General features: G+C 41.8%; 1 pseudogene; it reads right to left on the bottom strand.

Moving 5' to 3' along the window:
- Positions 1–6846: 6846 nt before the first annotated feature.
- On the bottom strand, positions 6847–7267 carry LOC150006096 (small ribosomal subunit protein eS24 pseudogene; annotated as a pseudogene).
- Positions 7268–16092: the final 8825 nt, after the last annotated feature.

The raw sequence follows: 16092 nt of genomic DNA, 5'->3' as shown, positions 1-16092 counted from the left end.
TGATGTATGTGTTAACTAACCTCATTATGGTAATCATTTTGTAATATATACAGGTATCAGCTCATCACATTGTGCATCTTAAATTTCAATAATATTATTTATCAATTACATCTCAATAAAACTAGGAAAAAACTAAAACAGAAATGGCTGGGGGCTATACTTGAACCTAGAAGGAGATTTTTCTCTGGAAAAGCTAACCATTCCCAAGAAAAGAGCCAAATACTGACATTTGGGGGCCCCCAGTGAAAAGGTCGGCTGTTCTCTGATTATCCTATAGTGGCCACCAGCTGTCAACATGCCCTGTGCTCCTACACAAAATTTCCAATAGGCTTTTGATTGCCTCACACTTAAGTATGAATGAGAGATAGATGTTATAGTAGATAGATTTCATAAATGGTCTTAATTAATGTCATTCCTGTGTTCATGCTTTTTATCCTGTGACTCTTGCTACTAGCCTGCTGGAGAAATATGAAAGGTACATGCAAAAAGTTAAGATCTCCAAATTGGGGCCATTCTAGACCAACCAAATTCCAGTATTCCCACCAGCTGAACACAGGTACATGAATGAGCCCATCCAAGGTCAACCAAGCCTGACCCAGCTGACTCATAGACCAAGCTCTGCCCTCCCTGAGGAAAGCAAAATGTTATGACATCAAGTCTATAAAACATTAGTGTGGATGAACACATCCCCTGCCTTCCCCTCTGCACTACTCTGTCCCATCCCTTTCAACTTGAGATCTAAGAACAATTTCTGGACCCTGAAACTCAGTTCTCTGCAGTGATACCCTGGGCACCATCCTAAAGAGAACAGAAAGCATGGACAGAAGTGGGGAAAAGCAAATGCCAGATAGCCCTTGCTGGACACGGGTTTCATCCTCTGGCTGCTGGTCCTGCATTACAATCATCTTCTCTGGCCTGTCACTCTGTGGTTACTTCTGTCCTTGTGTTAGTGAAAAGTCTCAAAGTGCCAAGTGAAATTGGTTAGCTGGATCGTGAACTCAAGTGTTGATCTAGAGAAGCCCTTGGACTTGTCCATAAAGCTAGATGCAGAGGAGATTGGGTAAAAATCATCTACCATAGCACTCCCAGGCTATTCATTCAATGGGTTTTTCCTTTCTGCCCTAAACCAAGATACTTAGAACTGTCTCTTCCATCAGTGTCATATCAGCAAAGGATCTGTTTAAACTCAGGAAATATTTAAATGTCACTTTTCTCAGGGTGTCTTACAATTTAAGTCTTATTTCTAATTGGGATGAGAAATCTTTTACCATTTGAAAAGAATCTTCTCAGGTGGTGGCAATCCTTTTGAGGAAAATCGGTCTGTGTTTTTCAGTAGAAATAGTAACCTGTAGTTTGATTCCTATGGTTGGAGCCCACAGCTGGCACTTTAATTTTGCCAAAATATTTTAGAGATAGTCATTAGCTCACTGGGGATTGGGGAGAAAGTAAATAAGAAAGTCGTCTTGCAAATTCATACTGTGTTTTGTAATTTGGACTCTTTCCCTGCTGATATTCAAACAGCACTCACAACCATGCACTGTTACCTGAGTAACAATCCTAGAGTTGGCATTTTAGGATCAAACAGGGTTCACAGGAATTATTTCATTCTTTCCTGGGCCTTTGCCAGCTTTCTGAAGGACATTTTCCTTTTTTTGATGCTAAAATAGAACTTACAGGGTCTTGGGATGATGAAGTTTAATAAATCAATTGCTATTGCCCTGGGCTTTATAGCTAAAGCAAAGGGAGAGCTGAGGTAATTGTCTGAATAATTTGGGCAAAATAACCAACTATCTTGGGTGTATTGCAAAGATTGGAGTTATCCAAATAGAACATGCAGTGAATCTGCTTAGTACTTTTTAGTTTCTATCCAAATAGAACAATATAGGGAATCTACACCCTTTCTTTTGGGGACAATTTCTTAGTTGTCCTAGCTTTTCTCCCTGGGAGTGGCACCCAGAAAGAACTCCATGAATGTAATAACAATGGCAAATGTTTATTGGGCTGTGTATATTCTAGGCACTGCACTAAGCATTTTTAATAGATCTCATTTAGATGTCGTCACGATAACCCTATTACCATCCCCACTCAGCAGATGTTGGACATGAGGCCAGCAGAGCTTCAAGAACCTGGGGTAAAGCTCACAGCTGGTAAATTGCAGAGCTGAGTCAGCCAGTTTGACTCCAGATCCTATTCTCTGCAGCATGAAACCTCAAAGTAGGATTATACAATGAGGATTCTAAAATCCAGAGAAATTGTGATCAGATCAAGGGAACTTAGTTCCTTAGTGGAAGAGGTGGTATATGCAGAAACACCACTAAGTAGCTGGATGATGTAAAACAAGAAATGTCCCTCTCTGTGCCTCAGATTCATCTGGGGCAAATGAAGGGGTTGGCCTTTGTTTCATAATTTGTAAGTCCATTTGAGAATCACCTTCTATAATTTTTAAAGTGGTCCGAGTCTGTAACCCTCACTATTCATTTCCTGAGCTCTGATTGAAGTTGAGTCCTGGCACTATTCAAGCTCTGGTGCTCTTGCAAGGAGGGATGGCCTAATATTTAGGATAGGCTGAATTTTCCTGTGGAAGTAGCCTTCAAATCTCAGTGTTACATCTAAACAACACAGTGTTACATCTCGTGTGCTTACATGTTCCTTTTCAGGTGTTTGGGGACTCAGTTGTCCTCTATAACCCAGTCTAATGGGGCAGCTACAATCTCTAATGTTTTAGGTCACACAACCTGAGGGGAAGAAAGCTCTGAAAGGACTTACATTGGAAATTAAATGCTCTGGCCCAGAAAGTGACATGTACCACATCTTCTCCTAACTCATCAACCAGAACTAGTTCCATGAGCCCATCCAACCACAAGGGGCTAGGAATTACAATCCCATCATGTGCCCCAAAGGTGGACAACTGGGAATATGTGAGGCAAGATCAATGACCACCTAAAATATATACAAAGGCCAGAGTGTCTGTTTAGGATCCTACGTGACTAGGGAAGATAGCCAAGTCAAGCACGACTACTGATGTTGCATTGCGCTTGGAGGACTAGGTTGGACAAGAGAGTGCTTCCTTTTCAATGAGATAATGGAGACTGGGTTGGGGAGGGGTAGACAGGGTGTAAAGAGAAGTCCCTCAAAGCCAGATTTCCTCTAGGGTCACCTTGATCACATTCCTTCCTTTACTGTTTCTTGTAACCCACTAATTAAGATAGCTAAAAATGTTACCATGAGCTAGAGTCAACATCAATTAAAAATCCCATATATATTTCATGTGAAAACACATGGTGTTCAAACATGTGTGATTTTCATCAGACCTCCTCATCTGTTTGTCATTTAAAGTTCAGGCCATTTTCCATATTTCTATCAAAAGCTGCCTGCAGCAGATGAAAGCCTGGCAAATAACTGTGCAAAAGAAACTTTCTGAAGTTATAAATAATCAAATGCCCATGGGGGGTTGACCTCATATACAATAATACATGGAGTAATGATCGGAACTCAGAGGGAAAATGAAGCTAAACAAGTGCCTTCTTAGTAAAGAGAAGGTTGCAGCTTTGCTTATAATCACATGAGTGTCATTTTTCTGACCCCTTCATTCTCTGGCAGGAATAGGACAGAGTGGAGCTATGAAGAGAGTTGTGAAAGATTGAGAGAGTGGCGTGCTGCTAAGTGTTTAACAGTTGGCTCTTTGAGGGAAAAAGCCCTGAAATGTATTGTTTGCCAATTTCTGTGGTGTAAATGCCCCCATCACATCTGAATTTCAAGGCACTAACATGATGTCACTGAACATGGATTTGGGAAGAGATGTAGATGATGGGTTCTTGCAAGCCAGGATAGCCTTCACATCACTGAGTAGGAAAATGGGGATGGTTGCTTATTCTGTCCTCTACCTACTTCTAGTCCAAAAACAAGGTATTTGGAGCTTAGGTGGCAGGAACTGTCCAGGGGAAGACAATGTAAGAAGTGGAGGCAGATCTAGTGCTGAGGATTATTGACAACTCCCAAGATGTGTTAATTTCCTAGGTCTATGGCAACAAATTACCACAAACTGGGTGGCTTAAAACAATGTAAGTATATATTCATCAATGTTCTGGAGTCAAAAAGTCTGAAATCAAGGTGTTGGTAGAGTTAATGCCTTCTGGGGTCTCTAAGGGAGAGATGACCTTGTCTTTCTACTAGCTTCTGGTGATTGCCAGCAATCCTTTTCTTATAGACATATTCTAGTTTCTACCTCCATCATCCCATGAGCTTTTTCTCTGTGTATCTCTCTACATCCTCTCCTCTTTTTTTTTTTTTTTTTTAATATTTTATTTTTTCATTTTTAGAGAGAGGAGAAGGGAGGGAGAAAAAGAGGGTGAGACCTGGCTCACAACTCAGGCATGTGCTCTGACTGGGAATTGAATCAGTAACCTTTTGGTTCTCAGGCCAGCACTCAATACACTGAGCCACACCAGCCACGGATCCTCTTCTTTGTTTTATTATACTTTATTGATTGTGCTATTACAGTTCTCCCAATTTTTCCCGCTTTGCCCTCTTACACCTAGCACTCTCAACTCCCTCAGGCAATCTTCACACGGTTGTTCATGTCCATGGGTCATGTGTGTAAATTCTTTGGCTATTTCATTTCCTATACTGCACTTTAGATCCCCATGGCTATTCTGTAACTACCTATTTGTACTTTTTCATCCCCTCACCTCTTTACCCATTCCCCCCACACCCCTCTCCCATCTGGCAACCATCAAAACACTCTCCATATTCATGATTCTGTTTCTGTTCTTCTTGTTTGCTTAGTTTGTTTTTTAGACTCAGTTTTTGATAGGTATGTATTTATTGCCATTTTATTGTTCATAGCTTTGATCTTCTTATCTTTCTTAAATAAGTCCCTTTAACATTTCATATAATAATGGTTTGGTAATAATGAACTCCTTTAGTTTTATTTTTTCTGGGAAGCTCTTTATCTGCCCTTCCATTCTAAATGATAGCTTTGCTAGGCTTGGCTGTAGGTCCCTGTTTTTCATGACTTTGAATATTTCATGCCAACTCCTTCTTGCCTACAAAGTTTCTTTTGAAAAATCAGCTGAAAGTCTTATGGGAACTCCCCTGTAGGTAACTAACAACTTTTCTCTTGCAGCTTTTAAGATTCTCTGTCTTTAACATTTGGCATTTTAATTATGATGTGTTATGGAGAGGGCCTCCTTGCATCCATCTTGTTTGGGACTCTCTGTGCTTCCTGGACTTGCATGTCTATTTCCTTCAACAAATTAGGAAATTTTTCTTTTATTATTTTTTCAAATAGATTTCCAATTTCTAGCTGTTTCTCTTCTCCTTCTGGCACTCCTATGATGTAAATGCTGGACCTCTTGAAGTTGTCCCAGAGGCTGCTTATACTATTCTCATATTTTTGGATTCTTTTTTCTTGTTCTTCTGGTTCGTTGTTTTTTGCTTCCTTCTGTTACAAGTCATTGATTTGGTTCTCTGCTTCATCTACTCTACTATTGTTTTCCTATAAGTTGTACTTTATTTCAATTAGTTTATTCTTTGTTTCTACTGGGCCTTTTTTTTATGCTGTTGAGGTCCTCACTAAGTTCCTTGAGCATCCTTCTAACCAGTGTTTTGAATTCTGCATCTTATAGATTGCTTATTTCCAATTTGTTTAGTTCTTTTTTCTAGAGTTTTGATCTATTCTTTCATTTGGGCCATGTTTCTTTGTCTCCTTATTTTGGAAGCTTCTTTGTGCTTGTTTCTATGTATTAGGTGGAGTTGCTCTGACACCCTGTCTTGGTAGCATGACCTAATGTAGTAGGCATCCTGCAGGGTCCAATAGCAGAGCCTCCCCTATCACCCAAGCTGGGTACTCAAGGTGCACCCTTCATGGTGGGCTGATTACTTCCTTCTCTTATAGTTGAGTCTTGGTTGCTGTTGGGATATCAGTGGGATGGAGTTTCCCAAGCTGTAAGGACTGGCTGTGACCACTGACCTCTGCCTTCTGAGGAGAATCAGCTGTGCAGAGGCGTGGTGGTGATGCTCTGACCTGGTCTGCAGCTGTCTACTGGGTGTGTAAGCCCTGGGGTTTCCTGGGTGGTGCAGGCCAAGGTCAGCCCCCTTCTGTGTTTAGCCCAAGGCCATCCTCCTGAGCTATAAAGCAGTCTGAGATGGCTGCTGCTAGTGCTGGGTCTGGATTACTTAGCAAGAGGTACTACTGCTGGGGGCTCACTGAGGCTGGCTGTTGCTTGTTTGATAGGATTTAGGAAGGTGTGAAGCATGAGCCAAGACCAGTCATTCATACGAAAAAGTCATGGTTAACAGTTCATTGAGCCCATAAGTTGGGTGGGATATAGAGTCTCAGGGGATCTCCAGGGTGTGACGAACAGTGTTAGTTAGGCACCCACCTGCCAGCTCTGTGGCTCTGTAGGGGGAGGGCTCAGACACGGAACAATGACCTACACCTGCATTTCTGTCTACAAGAAAGCTGTCCCCCAGCTCTTGCTTTGATACCAGACACTTCAGTTCCTCCCCATATACCATAGGTGCCTTTGAAGCTGCTACCTCAGTGCTGGAGCTCAGAGGGAGTAAGACTGAGTAAGTCTGTGTGTGAGTTCTTTAAACGGAACTGCTTCCACTGACTCAATCCTTGCTGGTTTCTGCAGCCAGAAATTATGGGGTCTTATCTTCCTGTCACTGGAACCCTGGGCTGGGGGGCCTGGTGTGGGGCTGGGACTCCTCTCTCCTGAGATATCCCTACTGAATTTTTCTTTTTTTGTATTTCAAATAACCAGACACATAAAAGGTCTTTTATTAATCCTCTCATGAAAAATCTGCATCATCACCACAGATAAAGTCACTGAAGAATCTTTACTCCTTCTCTTGTCCAATCTCCAGCTCACTTTCTGCAGCACCAACATTGGCCTTTGCAGTCCCCCTGACTTTCTTCATTCTGTTCTTGCGTTCCTTTCTCTGTTTTCTTGAGGTCTTCTTCTTCTCATATAAGCTATGTCTTGCAAGTCTATGTTTGGGTTTGTTTTTCTTTGCATAATCCAAGGAATCATAAATCATGCCAAAGCCAGTTGTCTTGCCACAACCAAAATGAGTTCTGAATCCAAACACAAAGATGACATCTGGTGTGGTCTTATACATTTTGGCTATTTTTTTCCTGAATTTCTGTCTTGGGTACTGTTGCCTTGCCAGGGTGAAGAATATCAATGACGATTTGTTTCTGCTGAAGTAGTCTGTTGGTCATGAACTTCCTGGTCCGGATAGTCACTGTGTCATTCATGAGGGAAGCTAATCTTCAAGCAGCAAGGAAGGAAAAGCTGTCCCGAATTTTAATCCACCATGGGCTGGATGTGGGACCAGCCCATTCTGCATCTCTGCCCCTTCTGTTGGTCTGGATAGATGGGACTTCTTTAATAGCATAGTTGTTAGACTTCCAATCAACTTGATTTCTGATGGTTCTGAAAGATGATGGTTCTATATTTTACTTGTAATTTTGATGTGGTTGTGCAAGGAGGTGAGCCATAATACCTATACTGCTATCTTGATCAGAAATCTCTCCCCTTCATATAAGGACATCAGTAATTAGATTTAAGGACTACCCTAAATTTAAGGCCTGCCCTAAATTCAAAGTGATTTCACCTTGAGATTCATAACTAACTACATCTGTAAAGACTCTGTGTACAAGTAAGGTCACATTCTGAGATTCTGGGAGGACAGGAATTTCTGGGAGATACTATTCCTAAACACACACATATACACACACAGTATAGAATAGATGAGAGTAGCCACCTGGTCCTAACACTTCCCTAGAACATCCTTCAGGCTGTGATCTGTTTCTTGATTTATGATTACAGGTCAGCAGGGAAAGTGGTCTGTGATGGCTGGGGTCTTTTCTACTTAGTCATGCTCCTCACCTCCAAACCCAGGTGGCTAAGGAGTACAGTGACTCTGGTCCAGAGTTCTTTAAGGCTATGTTTGGGCAGTTGTTTCCTTATATCATCTTTCAACTCCTTTGAAGATAATTTTGGTAAAAATAAACACAAACCTTAAGCGAGTTCTGTTCTTTAATCAGTGCCATATACCCAACCTAGTAGACTAGGCCATTAACAGATACTTAATAAATGAATGAATGAATGAATGAACACAGTTGAAGTTCACTTCAAATGTATCTTCTCTGTAAGAAAATAGATGAGCTCTCAAGTTCAAAAACATTGTTTTCATCTGAAAGACATATTCTGGCCCATTAGGTCCGTGGAAGACAGTGACTGAGGATCAGGTGTCAAAGGCCCACGAGACATTAAGTAGGGCCTTTCTTGGCCCTGTAACAGGAGCTGCTGCCAGTGGAGCCCAGCTCTGCTCCTCTTGCAGGCCCTGATGAGAAAGCCAGCTTGGCTGGGCCTCACAGGGCAGGGAGAGGTCACTGAGACACCACTGATAGCAACTTTAAACCACATCTTATGTGTCCTTTCAGTTTCATCCATGAAGCTCCTCTCTCAGCCAGGAATGCAGAGGAAGAGAGCGGAGGGATCAGATTTCCAGGAAAAAACCTGGCTTCTGTGTTTGTGTGCTATGCCAGAGCTCACACCTAAGGGAAGCACCATGGTTGTGGGGGGCGGGCGGGCGTCTGCTATACCAATGGGATTTTCACATCTCAGGCATAAATTCCTCGTCTCCACCGACCATGTTTGAGAGTAATTGAATTTATGTGCCATGGTTTAAGAGTCCATAACAAACACCTTTCTCTCAGGCACTTTGCCCTCTGTTCCAGCTCCTTCTACTCCTCCAAGGTTGTTCTTTCTCTTGGGCTTTAGATATGCAGTCATTTGCCTGGCTGAGCCCTGTGATCACATGAAACAATGACCACATAAAGCACACCTCCATTTACAGATAAGCACTGATGTGTGCCCTGCAGCTGAGATTAAAATCTGGCCCATAAATCTTTCCACAATGTTGTATATTCCATACATAATGATGAGAACTGAGCTAGTAAATAAATAGCTAAGGAAAAAAAATTTCTCACAAAATACCTCATGATTAAGAAGTTTGGTCTCATATTGCTAGAAACTGTAAGAGTTTCTAGCTGATGTTGCTTCCTCCCTTCACTATGGCATTACCTTGAGGGTTGAATTCGACCCATCTTGCATTTTTAAAGAGTCTACTATGTGCCATGTGCATATAGTAAGGGATGTACATAAGCTTAACTAGGGACTTCATAAATATAATTGATAAGAGAATGGAAATTGAAAACATGTCAATTTGAGATCTAGTTATAAAAAAATCCTGTGTGTGTTTGTTTTGGGGTTTAATGGTAACATTGTGTGAAAGAATTTGACACACTTTTTCATGTATAGTGGAGTATTTTAAGTCTTCAAGGTAAAAAATAAATCATCATGGAATGAACTAACCATTTCCATGATCTTTATGACTCTTGCAGTGATAGGTCTTCTGGAAAAGGATTGAAGGATTCAGTCTTTAGTCAGTGAGTAAAACAGGATAATCTGTGGGTCTGAATCTCGGTACTGCCATTTTCTCTGGTCTGAGGTAATAAGGAGTGTGCGTACATGTGTGTGTCTGCTATATGTGCAAGACTGGGTGTGTTTGTGTGAGTGTGAAGGTAGCTGGTGAGAGGCATAGGATTTATAAGAGAAAGCCAAATGTAATGAAAGTACATTCTGAGATAGTAAATCAATTATTTTTGTTCTCAGTATTCTTAGTTGCCAGTGAATTTGCAGCTGAAGAGCCACTATGTTTGTAGTATTTATGTCATTGAGGTGCTCCCATATGGAAAGAGGACGCCACTTCTGCCCTGATGGCTGGGCTATGAGGTTGCATCCTCATATTAGGGGAAAGACAAGCTGGAGTAAAAGGCAAAGGCTGCCCTTCTGCACTAGCTAATATGGGAAGGAGAATGGGGTCAAGTAGAGAAGGAAAGAAAACTTAAGGGTTTTGGTTTTTCTCGTGCCTTTGGATTCTTATCCCTTGTGTCCATATAAGCACAGAGAAGAACACTGGGCTAGTGGGCTGGTGGTGTGCTCTCTTGAGTGGTGTGCATGTGCGTGCATGTGCTTGTGTGTGTGTGTGTGTGCGTGTGTGTGTTTGTATGAGAGGGAGAGAGGGAGAGAGAGAGAGAGAGAGAGAGAGAGAGAGAGAGAGAGAGAGAGAGAGAGAGAGAGAGGGAGGGAGAGAGAGAGAGAGAGAAACAGAGGCAGAGACAGAGACAGAGACAGAGAGAGTCTAGGAGACTCCACTGTGGCTTGGGGGTATGGTGAAGAAGATGCTAGGCAGTAGAAGCAGGACAGATGGCAAAACCAGAGGCCATAGTGTTGGTTACCATGGTCTGACTGTGGCTTGTAAGGAGCCCAGGAAGGCCCATCTACCTGGTGAGAACCTAGGAGAGGGCTGGGACAGTCTATCAACAAGTCTGAGCCCTGTGGACAGAGTGAAGAGGCTGCAGTGGGTGGGACCCACATACTCTGGCAGTGAGTGTCAGCATGTTGGTCTCAAATGACAGTGTCCCTTTATGCCCCAACCCCACCCTATCATTATCACTGCTATTGTCACTACTCTAAGAAACAGATCTGTTCTGGGTGTTGTGCAGGTGGGATCAGAGAGTATGCAGAGAATCTTCCCCACTGCTAGCGAGAGGATGCAAAGATCCCTTCCTATATCAGACATTCTCAGGACAAAGAAGGCGAGATTAAATCTGAGACACCAAAATTTATTTAAATACACTGACTCATCCAAAAAGAAACAACCAAATGAGTCCTAACAGGGAATTCAATTTTGAAAAGACTGAGTGTCTAAGTGGACACTTTCTAAGGGATGGAACTAAAATTCCATTATTTCTGAAGTCTAAGATTTTGCAGCTACCTAGCTAGACAGGGGCCTAGGAGGAAGAGCAGAAGCTTTTGGGGAACAAAGAGACTTCATTTTCTCTGTACAACTGACTGTGGTATAACTGAGCAACCCTGATAGATGCAGATAAAAATTAAGTGGTAAACTTTCAAATACTTACATCTTAAGTAAATGACCTTAAAATAATCAGGAAGCCTGCAACTTTTCAGTTGTCTTTTGACTTTTTTATAAAAGTACCCTGAGAAGAAGAATCCTTGTTGTACTGTCTAGCTGGTATCCAGCAATGGGCAATCACAGCACAGCAACCCAGCAGGACCCAAAAGACCTAAGAGATATGAGACCTTCAGCACCACTTGGGCACAGTGGTCCAAATATTGAGGAAAAGGCCCTGAGATATATTTAGTCTTCAGGGAATATTTCCCAAGGGGAGGGCTCAGAGTCCCTGGAATTCAAGACTTCTGCACACAGTGACATATACTTTCTCTGGAGATAATATCTGAATAAGGGAAATAGGTACTTGTGTGACCAAGACAAGTTAGGTGCAGATTGCGCTGGACTCAGGGGAATGGCCTAGGTGACCTTCCAGGGGTCTCATATCTAATCCATGATTCTGTAAGTAATGAGTTGACAGAAAATTGCACTCTGTATTTGGTTGGCCATCTGCTGTTTCCCTAATGCTGGCTGATAAAGGCATGGCTATGTGGGGAGAAGGTGAGCTGTAATTAATTATCTGTGGCATTGATGAATTCCTTGTAAGATATTCCCCTGCTAATCCAGCAATATAGCTGCATCCATCTTCCCCTACCAGTGTAACAGTCTATTTATGGACTCAGCTCCATAATTAAATGTTTCATTTACAAGAAAATGGTTCATAGGAAAATCCAAGCTCTGTTTGTGCACCTGCAATCAGCTATTGCAGACGTTACATAAGAGATTAGTCCATGTTGGCCTGCTGCTCTTAACTTTCTGGATAACCTAATGTATTGCGTTTCTGGTGTATGTAAATTACTAAATGTAATATTCTTCAATATGCCTGCTGAATGAAGCCACATGTATTGTGGGCATAATTTTAATTACTTATATGCTATAAAAATAGGAGAAATAGAAATCACAGAAATAAGGTTCTAAGAAACCCCTCTGGTTTTCTTTTGGGCAATAGTTTAATCAGATTATAATCTTAATTGGTTTTCAACTTATGCCCCACACTTGTTCTGGCCTTCTCTTTTGTCAGCATGTATCTATGCCCCATAAAGCCACTTAATGTCAACCCTGAGTGTTTGCCTTATTAGAAAACTGCACATATTAGATAGCCGGGGTCAAGGCAGGGACACGATAGGGAAAGCTCAAGACTCCCTTCTGAGCTTTGCTTTTTGTTCTTGAAGTTGGTCCCTGGCAACTCATGGATTTTTTCTTCTGAGTCAAGGAGGTAGCAGCTAGGTAGGAAAGCAAAGGTGAGAGGGACACATATATTTTTGGGTGAAGCAACATGAATAGAGAATTAAAAACAGCTGCTTTTATTAACTAGAGATGTAAGGGCCAGTTTTAGTTCAAGATGGCTGGTAAGGACAAAATGCATTTGGGTATCTACTCAAGCCCCATAAGACTATCATCTGAGTGAGTTACTCCAATGATTTTTATCGTAGTTTGACACCATGGTGGGCATGGAGTGTGGAATCAAAGCACCTGGTTTTGAAACCTGGTCTCAGATTTTAGGTGAAGCATCTTGGGCAATACACTTTACTTCTCAATGCCTTGGTTTCCTCATCCATAAAGTAGGGTGCATACTAATGCCACTTGATTGTGATGTCATGAAGATCAAATGAAATCATGCATGGGAACACTAATGGGGGGTACAAATGGGCATTTTTGTTATCATTACATCCTTCTCTTGCCCCATCAATTTCAATGACTAGCAAGTCATGTTTTGATTTTTTTTTGGTGACTGATAAGTGTGAAAAAACATTTTGTGAGTTAAACCAGATGCTCTAAGAGAGGAACAGAATTCCTCAGAGTAGGAAAAGGCCTTTCTCTTTGGTTATATACAGTAATGGGTTATTTTTATCTCCACAAGGCAGACCTCCTGGACCAGTCTAGGTCAGAGCTTCTTAAATGTTCCATGGTGAAAGACCAGCTTTTAAAATTCTGGTCCATCGTGAACCAGTACTTCTGCAAAATATAATAAACTGTATTATTAAAAACATGAAATAAAAAAGACACACAAAGCACAAGTCTTATTTTCTTTTATTATTAGATTCAGTAGATATAAAATTACTCTGTCACGTTACTATAAAACCTTAACAGCTGTACTTATCTTGTTATGGACTGAGAACCAAAGTGCATGAACTGACACCACTGATCGGAATGCTGTTGTAGGTAGAAGATATTTTAAATAAAAAGGAAACTAACAGGTCTTTTGAGTTTTTGGCAGGTGAGCTGGTAAATAGGTACAGAACTCAGAGAAGAAGGGATAAGTGGGAGGGTTTGTTTTGATGCAAAGAGAGAGAAAGGACTCAAGAAAAATGGCAGCAAGCCAAAGTGTGAAGAGAAGAGTAGTGGTAAAGAAATTCCATGTGCTGGGGACAATGCACAATTGTTGAGTTGTGTGAATTCCCAAACATTCAATAAAGTTTGTCACACCAGGATGCTGGTGCTGCTTGGGGACCAAGGCACGGTCTACATGCACACCTGGAGGAGTGTGGAGAGCTGGGGTCAGCCACAGGGCCACAGTGGTGAGGATGGATCAGAGTCTGGTCCAGCAGGAGAGTTTAGAGCCAGAGCTGGCCAGGGAAGCCTCAGCCTTCTGTCTTAGATACATTAAGGTGGATTCTGGATTTTCCTAATTATGTGAGGTGGAAGCACAGGTTCCACTACAATCTCCAATGAAAAAGGCCTTTGCCCACATTTTGCCCCCAGAGTCCCCTGCTCATTACAGGTAGAGTCCTTTCTCTTTATGGAGTGAAGAGTGTCTTTCCTCTGGCAGGGTCTGAGCTGCACAGGTAAGTCAGGAACAAGGCTTAGAAATGAATTCTGCCTCATTTCTTAGCATCTGTGTTTCTTTTCTAATAATTATTACACTTACTGAGAATTTAATGTGCCATTCTTAGCACTTTAGATAAGTCATCTCAAAGCCTTACGGTGGTTGTGCAGTGGTGTAGATTTTTATTATCCCAGACCTACTATTACTAGTTATTATAACCTTGACTAAGTTACTTCTTTTCTCTGAGTTCCAGTTTCGTCACCTATAAAATGGAGATATAAAAATAGATATGACTTCATAGTGTTATTGTCAGAATCAAACAAGAAAATATCTTTAAGGCATTTAGCACACTGCCCGATATGTAATAAAAATAGTTATAATAATAATAATAGTATTAGCAACTAATATTAAAGAGTGCTTGTTATGTGCTTGCTATGAAGTGCTTTACTTATATTATATCATTTAATGCTCACAAAACCCTGTGAGGTAGGCACTATCATCAGATACAGCTTCTGAGACTCAGGTTAAGACACTAGCTCACGTCACACAGCCAATAAATGATGGAGTCAGGATATAACCTGGGCTGTTTGACTCTGTATTATTATGAAGAAACTGAATCCCAGAGAGGTAAATAGCTTTCCCAAGGCAGCACAGCCAAGGGCAAAGCTGAAACTAAAAGCCACAGGCCTCCTGTGGCCATCATTGGTTATGTGGCTAGATCCTGGGGACTTTCGGTTGATTAAATGTCCTTAGTCTGTCTAAGTGGACTGCACCAAGAGCCATGCCCTCTGCACAGTAGATGTGGAGGGATGAGGGCAGGGTTCACGACCTCTGACATCCTCTGGAGGAGCCAAGGTCTCTGCAGGGAGTCTGAGTTATGAGGTTGGAGAGCAGACTTGTCGGAGCCCAGAACCCATCCACACCCAGCCTTGATTTACATGGGAACGTTTCCACACTATTGGCACGGAGAAAGGGAAATAGCAAATTCTGGGTGTTTGCTTATTTCCGTTAGTAATTTCGGCTGGGAGGGGTAAAGGCTGATTAATTATACAGCAGCTCATTAAAACATAATATCCCTTTGAAGCCTGAAGCAGCGAGTGGAGAGCTGTTTTGCAGTGTTGGTGGGGTATTAGGAGGTCTCCAACATATCCTTTTGTTGCACTTGGATAGTGTGTCAACTCTAGAGTTGTACCTTTCGGCACAGTTGAGGTAAACTTGGAGTCAGGCTTGTGGGCTTGTGGGCTTGTGGACTTGTGGTATAAAGAGAGCTCTTGGAAGAGATGGCTACTAAAGAATCCCACAGAAGGAAGTCCCAGGCTGAGGCTGAGCTTAGCCCATATCCTGTCTCCAGGGTCCCAATAGGGCCTCTACTGGGCAACTGCTACCTTCTACCACGAACCAAACCACCCCAGGGAGGTTGGGGGCCACAGCTGGCTGAGAACCCTTGTGGCCACCAGTTCCTCCACCTCAGGAAGACACCCCTGGCCAAGGAAAACACTTGGTAAACTTAGCCTGCACAGCTCTCAGTAACTCATTTAGGATTTAATGTTTCTTTTTAAACAGAGCACAGAAGGCTTGGAAAGCAAGTTCAGTGACTCCTGAGAGGATAAGCCAGTTCCAGGTCTTATTCATCTTTGCTTTTGGCACCTAGAAGGTGCTCAATAAATGCCTGTTCAATTTCAATCATCTTCTGTGGTTTGTAAAAAAAGAAAAAGAAAAAAAAGAAACAGTTTGGAAACACCCCAGTCATCATCTTTTGGTTGCTTAGATTTTGGCTGAGGCCAAGTGTTGAAATAGTGGGTTGCTTAAGACTGATTATTCCCAATTAAACAAATAGCCAGTGGACATTTATTGGTTAGGCATTGAGCTGGATGCTTTGGCAGGAGAAAGTCATGCAATGGAGTGGGTAGGATGCAGAGCAGGAACTGCCACAACAGGGATCGAGAGAAGTCAACCACAGTGAGAATGAACACAGAAGAACAGAATACATTAGATTCAGAGACTGGGAAAGCCTTCAGAGAGAGGAGCACTGTGAGAAGGGCCTTGAAAAATAAGAGTTGGAAAGATGTTAGGTCAAGGTGAGAATTTTTAGTTAGTGTAAATGACAAGAGCAAAGGCCTCTAGGCATAAGGCCACACTGATAAGTACATAGTATGTTGGACTTCTGGAGTGAGGTGCCAAAGTATAATTTTTTTTAAGTTTAAAAATAAATTCTTGTACAGATACACAATGAGCTCATGTTAAAGATTTATTTAACTCATTAATAATTTAGA

This window comes from Furipterus horrens, unplaced genomic scaffold, assembly GCF_987537825.1.
Source record: "Furipterus horrens unplaced genomic scaffold, mFurHor1.1.pri manual_scaffold_6, whole genome shotgun sequence".
NCBI classification, from domain to species: domain Eukaryota; kingdom Metazoa; phylum Chordata; class Mammalia; order Chiroptera; family Furipteridae; genus Furipterus; species Furipterus horrens.
The sequence above is the reverse complement of the archived record's forward strand: the minus strand, read 5'-3'. Positions and strand labels throughout refer to the sequence as shown.